A 6,355-nucleotide genomic window follows, 5' to 3' on the forward strand; every position below is an offset into this window, starting at 1 on the left:
GACATTGCACTTTGTATGGGTTTTAAGTAAATGGTTTATGCAACAGTCATAGTTAAACGACCTAAGGGCAGATATACTCACTGCAAAAACGTGCATTATTATCACTTCACTTATACAAGCTCATGAAACTTCCTTTAAACGTTTGTGTAATAACCTGATATGGTTGGAATCTTGGCCCTCCCACCCCTAAGGGAGGGCAGCTCCCGCTCAGCCTAGTCAAAGCTCTTCTCTGTCCTAGTACCCCAATAGTGGAACCAGCTTCCCCTTGAAGCTATGACAGCAGAGTTCCTGCCCATCTTCCAAAAAACAACTGACAACAGCTTCTACCTCTTCAAAGACTATCTTGAATTTCAATCATGCGGTAAAGCTATACTTCCGCGATGTGGATTGAATAGAGCCCTAAATGGGACACTGGTTGAGTAACCGTTGTTGGCTTGATTGATAAGAATGACTTCAGTTACTTTGTTATTTTTCTCAGACCTGTGTGTAGGTGGATTGCCAGGATCATTCCACCTCAAAAGGAACAAGAAAGAGGATTTCGACACCCACCATCTCAGATTTTTCTGAAATTGTTTCTGTAGTTAGTAAGAGATACAATTAACATTCCTGAAACATTATTTTGTTGAAATATAATTTGATTTCAGAGAAATTCAACTAATTGATTGTAACAAAATTGGCCACTTTCATTTATAGGATTCAGGTAATATTCAATAAATATAATATCCAAAGTTCTTCCAACCAATGAATAAGACATGAGGAAACCAAACACATGGCTAAAAGCCACCCACGGACACCCCCCACCCTATGCCAATCCCACCCCAACAACCAGTATACAGGAGCAGTTCTCTATGTTTGACAATTAGTATGAAGCTGTGGCTTGGAGTATTGCTTCTCCGTGCTATGAAATGTGTTCCTTGTGAATCTGGTGATTGTTTTCTTCCCCGTTCAGAGAAATGTGTAATTGAAGTCACTGCCATTATTTGGCGTGGCAGGTAGCATAGTGGTTAGAGTGGTGGGCCAGTAACCAAAAGGTTGCTGGATCAAATCCCAAAACTGACAAGGTAAAAACCTGTTATTCTGCCCCTGAACAAGCCAGTTAACACACTGTGCTCTGGTAGGCTGTCATTGTAAATAAGAATTTGTTCTTAACTGACTTGCCTAGTTAAACAAAAATAACAATGTTACCATCAAGTAGTGTGAAAGTACCATGTTTCCACCACTAGATGGGGCTGCTCCTGCTATACCGCCACACTATTTTATACATTTTCTGGTATCTTGTGTTTATTGAATAGATCACAACATTTCCTTTTACAACTTTGCGTAGGCAGTCCTCCATGAAATAAATTCAGTTTCTCCTTTTCTTAGCAACCTAATGCTTCAATCCAACTCTCCTTGAATAGTCTAACAAGTGGCTGCTCTCTGCAAGGGCTATGCCTATTGTGCAATTCTCATATAAAGATGTTTTCTAGCCCAAAACTTTGATGGAGAAATGGGATAGCGACTAAAATGTTGTGACAACCCTAATAAAATAATACATTACATGGCAGTCTTATGTTTTTCAATAAAATAGGAAACAGTTTTATATACACTGCTCAAAAAAATAAAGGGAACACTTAAACAACACAATGTAACTCCAAGTCAATCACACTTCTATGAAATCAAACTGTCCACTTAGGAAGCAACACTGATTGAAAATAAATTTCACATGCTGTTGTGCAAATGGAATAGACAAAAGGTGGAAATTATAGGCAATTAGCAAGACACCCCCAAAAAAGGAGTGATTCTGCAGGTGGTGACCACAGACCATTTCTCAGTTCCTATGCTTCCTGGCTGATGTTTTGGTCACTTTTGAATGCTGGCGGTGCTCTCACTCTAGAGGTAGCATGAGACGGACTCTACAACCCACACAAGTGGCTCAGGTAGTGCAGTTCATCCAGGATGGCACATCAATGCGAGCTGTGGCAAAAAGGTTTGCTGTGTCTGTCAGCGTAGTGTCCAGAGCATGGAGGCGCTACCAGGAGACAGGCCAGTACATCAGGAGACGTGGAGGAGGCCGTAGGAGGGCAACAACCCAGCAGCAGGACCGCTACCTCCGCCTTTGTGCAAGGAGGTGCACTGCCAGAGCCCTGCAAAAGGACCTCCAGCAGGCCACAAATGTGCTCTGTTTCCCATCATGTCTTTGTGTGGAATTGTTTGTTTTGTGTTGTGGATTATTGTCGGACGCTTTACTTTTGTCATGTTCCGTGTTTTTGGCACATTAATGTTTTTATGTGCTGTATTTTGTAGAACGGAATTAAAGTGTGCCTGTTCACTACACTCTGCTCTCCTGCACCTGACTTCGCCTCCCGTACACACCGTTGACACCTATACATTTAAATGGTCACATTTGGTGCAATCAATTAGATAAAATAAAATGTAAACAAAATAATGTTATAGGATGCCAATCGAACTTGTTTCTAACAACAGAAATGATTTTGGAATAATGTAAGAGGGTGGGTGTCATGACTTGTTGAAATTATATGGAACAACTCAGCTCTCTGTTCTCCCTGATGCAACATTGGGCTGGTTTTGAGACAGTGGGGAACGTGACAGTGCCATTGTGTGTCAGTCACATACCCAGGCACAATCCCTCCCAAAAAATGCTTTGTCATTCTAACTGGGGTGGCTGATGTGGAGCAGGATGTTTGGATTAACACATGGCTTGATAATAATAGAATCGACGGTTGACTCATACTGTATGGCCCTCCTCTGCTCTTGTCAAATGACAATGAGTGAATGAGAAAAGTATCCAACTAAAGATGATGCTGCAGATTCAGTTCAGATGCAACATGCTTTCTTTTGCAAATCAATTTTGTTGGAACAAATTCTGTAGGGTTTTCACTCGCACTGTACTTCACTCGCACTGTACTTTTTGCTCCTAAATTGGGATGAGCAACTCATTTCTGGCAAGGTAGACATTTATCTCTGTCATGCATGGCATTGAATGAGGGAGGGGTACCACATGTAACTGTCTGCTGTTGAACATTTGAACATCTTGGCCATGTTCTGTTATAATCTCCACCCGGCACAGCCAGAAGAGGACTGGCCACCCCTCATAGCCTGGTTCCTCTCTAGGTTTCTTCCTTGATGTTGGCCTATCTAGGGAGTTTTTCCTAGCCACCGTGCTTCTACACCTGCATTGCTTGCTGTTTGGGGTTTTAGGCTGGGTTTCTGTACAGCACTTTGATATATCAGCTGATGTAAGAAGGGCTATATAAATACATTTGATTTGACTGCTAATGACTAATATGTATCTCAGTGTTGTGCCAAGTGGTCTCATTTTTATTTTCTGTCATCCTCTCTTTGACTTTCTTTTAGCATCCTCACAATGACACTCAACACCCCTGCTGCACAACCTCTGCCCTGTAAATTGTCCTGTGACTAGGGTTGCAAAATTCTGGGAACTTCCAATAAATTCCCTGGATTTGCTGCTTATTCCCTCCTGATTCCGGGAATCCTCCAACTGGGATTTCGGAAAACCAGGGAATGTATTGAATTTTGCAACCCTAGCCATGACCCTTCATTATCAGTAACCACTAGGAAATATAATCCCAGTCTTAATCCCATATTTTGAGAAACAATGGAAAATGTTGCAGGCTGGATGAAGGTCTCTCTTGATGCAAGACTAGAGGCAAGCCCAGGACTATATTGGACCCTTCTATTATAGAAATAACTTTGTTGGTGTCCGTGTTGCTGTTGGTGTCATATTATGTAGGTCATACAGTGATGCCAAACACACGCCAATCAAACACTCACCCATACTTGACGTAGTTCCCCAAACCACGGTTTCCCAAACTCGGTCCTGCCCCCACCCCTAGCACTACACAGCTGATTCAAATAACCAACTCAACACCATTATTTGAATCAGCTGTGTAGTGCTAGGGCAAAAACCCGAAACATGCACCTGGGAGGGTGTTGGCCTTTGCCAGATTGGCTTTTACTTAAGTATCGAGTGGTGCAGTGGTCTTAGGCACTGCATCTCAGTGCTAGAGGCGTCACTACAAACCCTGGTTTGATCCCGGGCTGTATCACAACCGGCTGTGATCGGGAGTCCCATAAGGCGGCGCACTATTGGCTCAGCATCGTCAGGGTTAGGGGAGGGTTTGGCCGGGGTAAGCCGTCATTGTAAATAAGACTTTGTTCTTAACTGACTTGCCTAGTTAAATAAAGGTTAAATCATTTTTTATATTGTGTATTGCTAAAGTGTTGTACTGGATGTTTGTCATTTGATGCTGCTGATCTACAGTGCCCCTTGCTGTGGCCAGACCATCTGTGGTCCGAATGCTCGCCTGGTAATGGAGCACTCTTTAACCCTTACATGCCTTCATGTCCCCAGGTATTTTAAGGAGTAGAAAGTACAGCTGGAAAGCTATACTGTACATGCAGACATATTTCACATGGCCCAGCAATCAATACTAGTGATAATGAATCCATCAGTGAATGAAAGCTGTAATGGGTGGGTTGATTGTAATGTCTAAAATGATGTACTTTCATCTCTCTCAGAGGTCTTATGTCACTGATATGCCATGAACATAAGTTGGGAGGTCCATTTAGAGAGCACTAAGTGCCTCCATTTTCTGACTAGGACAAAGCTCATACAGTATCTACCACACAAAGTGGACTGAAATAGGTGCCTGTGCTGATTTTTGGGTGTCGATGCTCATTTTGTGATGCTGGTACTCTTATTTTAGAGCCAATATTCTATGAGGTTCTGGAACAGACAGGTACTTGAGCATGTGCAAATTTTAGGTGTGCACCAGTTCATATAGAAGACTTAAAACAACCATCCAAAATGTGATTTACAGTTCTACCAACCATTGCAGTGATTAGGGACATACATGCCCGGAAGCAATAACCTGATAAACCTGAAAATAAGTTTATGACAAAGGCAGTGTGTTCTCTTGCATAACTGAATTCCAGGTTTCACAAAAAGCTTCCATTTCACCAATCCCCTTTAGGCTAGATTGACCAGCTCAGCCTCTTCATTTTGTAACTTAATCAAAAGCTCTGGCTTTGAACATTGAGTACCTTTTTGAGGGCACAGATAACATTAATAATGTCTGTGCATGGAATGATTTGCAGTCACTTTAACTGTAGTGACACAGTTTGGTTTCATTGAAGAGCAAAGTATTGAGAGGAGCTGGATCTTGGCCACCTGTTTATAAATTCTAAACATTTGATGCAAAATAGAATGTGATATCTGCAGTTTACAGACCAAGCTAATAAATCGTGAAATTATAAAAAAGAAACATCTGTGATGTTTCTTAATGCAAATAAATGTAGGGTGCACATCAGAATCATGCATTATTTTACTAAATTGAGTAAAGTTTCTTCCTTTTTTGTACAGATTGTGTTTTATATACCTCCTGCCCCTGAACCTTTCTCTTGGTTACCGGTTACTCAGCTTGAACTGAGTAAAGCAGTATGTAAACATTGTTAAAGTGACTAGTGTTCCATTATTAAAGTGACCATGTTAGCTAACCCCTCCCCTAACCCTTTAACCTAATCTTAACCCTAACCCCTAACCTAACTAACGTTAGCCAGCTAGCTAATGTTAGCCACCTAGCTAGAATTCGTAACATAGAATACGAATTACAATTCGTAACATATCATACGAAATGGGTAATGGACAACCACATTAATACATACCATATGAAAGGTAACATACGAAATGTTTTGTCTCGGAATGCACATTCACTTGTACTTTGCGATTTAGAACGCGTCTCAACGAATCTAAATGCCTGTGTTGGCCAACCCGTTGTATAATATACATTTCGTAATGCTTAGGTTGTTATGAATGTACTGATATTAGTAGGACACGTGACATCCCGGCAATTTTGAGAAAAAAACACTTTATATCGAAGTTGTGTCTGTTCTTCAGACGCATATCTGCATGGTCCCATATCTGTTCTTGCCTCCTCCCGACTGCCTTCCATTTTTTAAATACATTTATTTTCATTGCTAGAGCGGCCATTTGAGTATCTGGTCAATATAGTGGGTGATATAATATACCCTATGCCTGCAAATATTGAGGCGGCTTATTCTAATCCTTACCCAATCAATAAAAATGCACTAAATCACCGATTTGACACATCATTGCGCACATGCTAGGCTACACATCATGAAATATATTGAGACAAATTACAAACAGTAGCCTGCAAGTAGCAAAACATAATTAAATTCATGGAACGTATTTCAATATGAGTTAAATAGTCCTATAGTCTACTGTTTATATTTAACAGTCATCTCGGTTTTCATTTTAAGGATATTTTTAATCGTCGTTTGTTTGATTCAATTGCAAATACATTGCATGGCA

Source organism: Salvelinus fontinalis, chromosome 4 (genome assembly GCF_029448725.1).
Source record: "Salvelinus fontinalis isolate EN_2023a chromosome 4, ASM2944872v1, whole genome shotgun sequence".
NCBI classification, from domain to species: Eukaryota; Metazoa; Chordata; class Actinopteri; order Salmoniformes; family Salmonidae; genus Salvelinus; species Salvelinus fontinalis.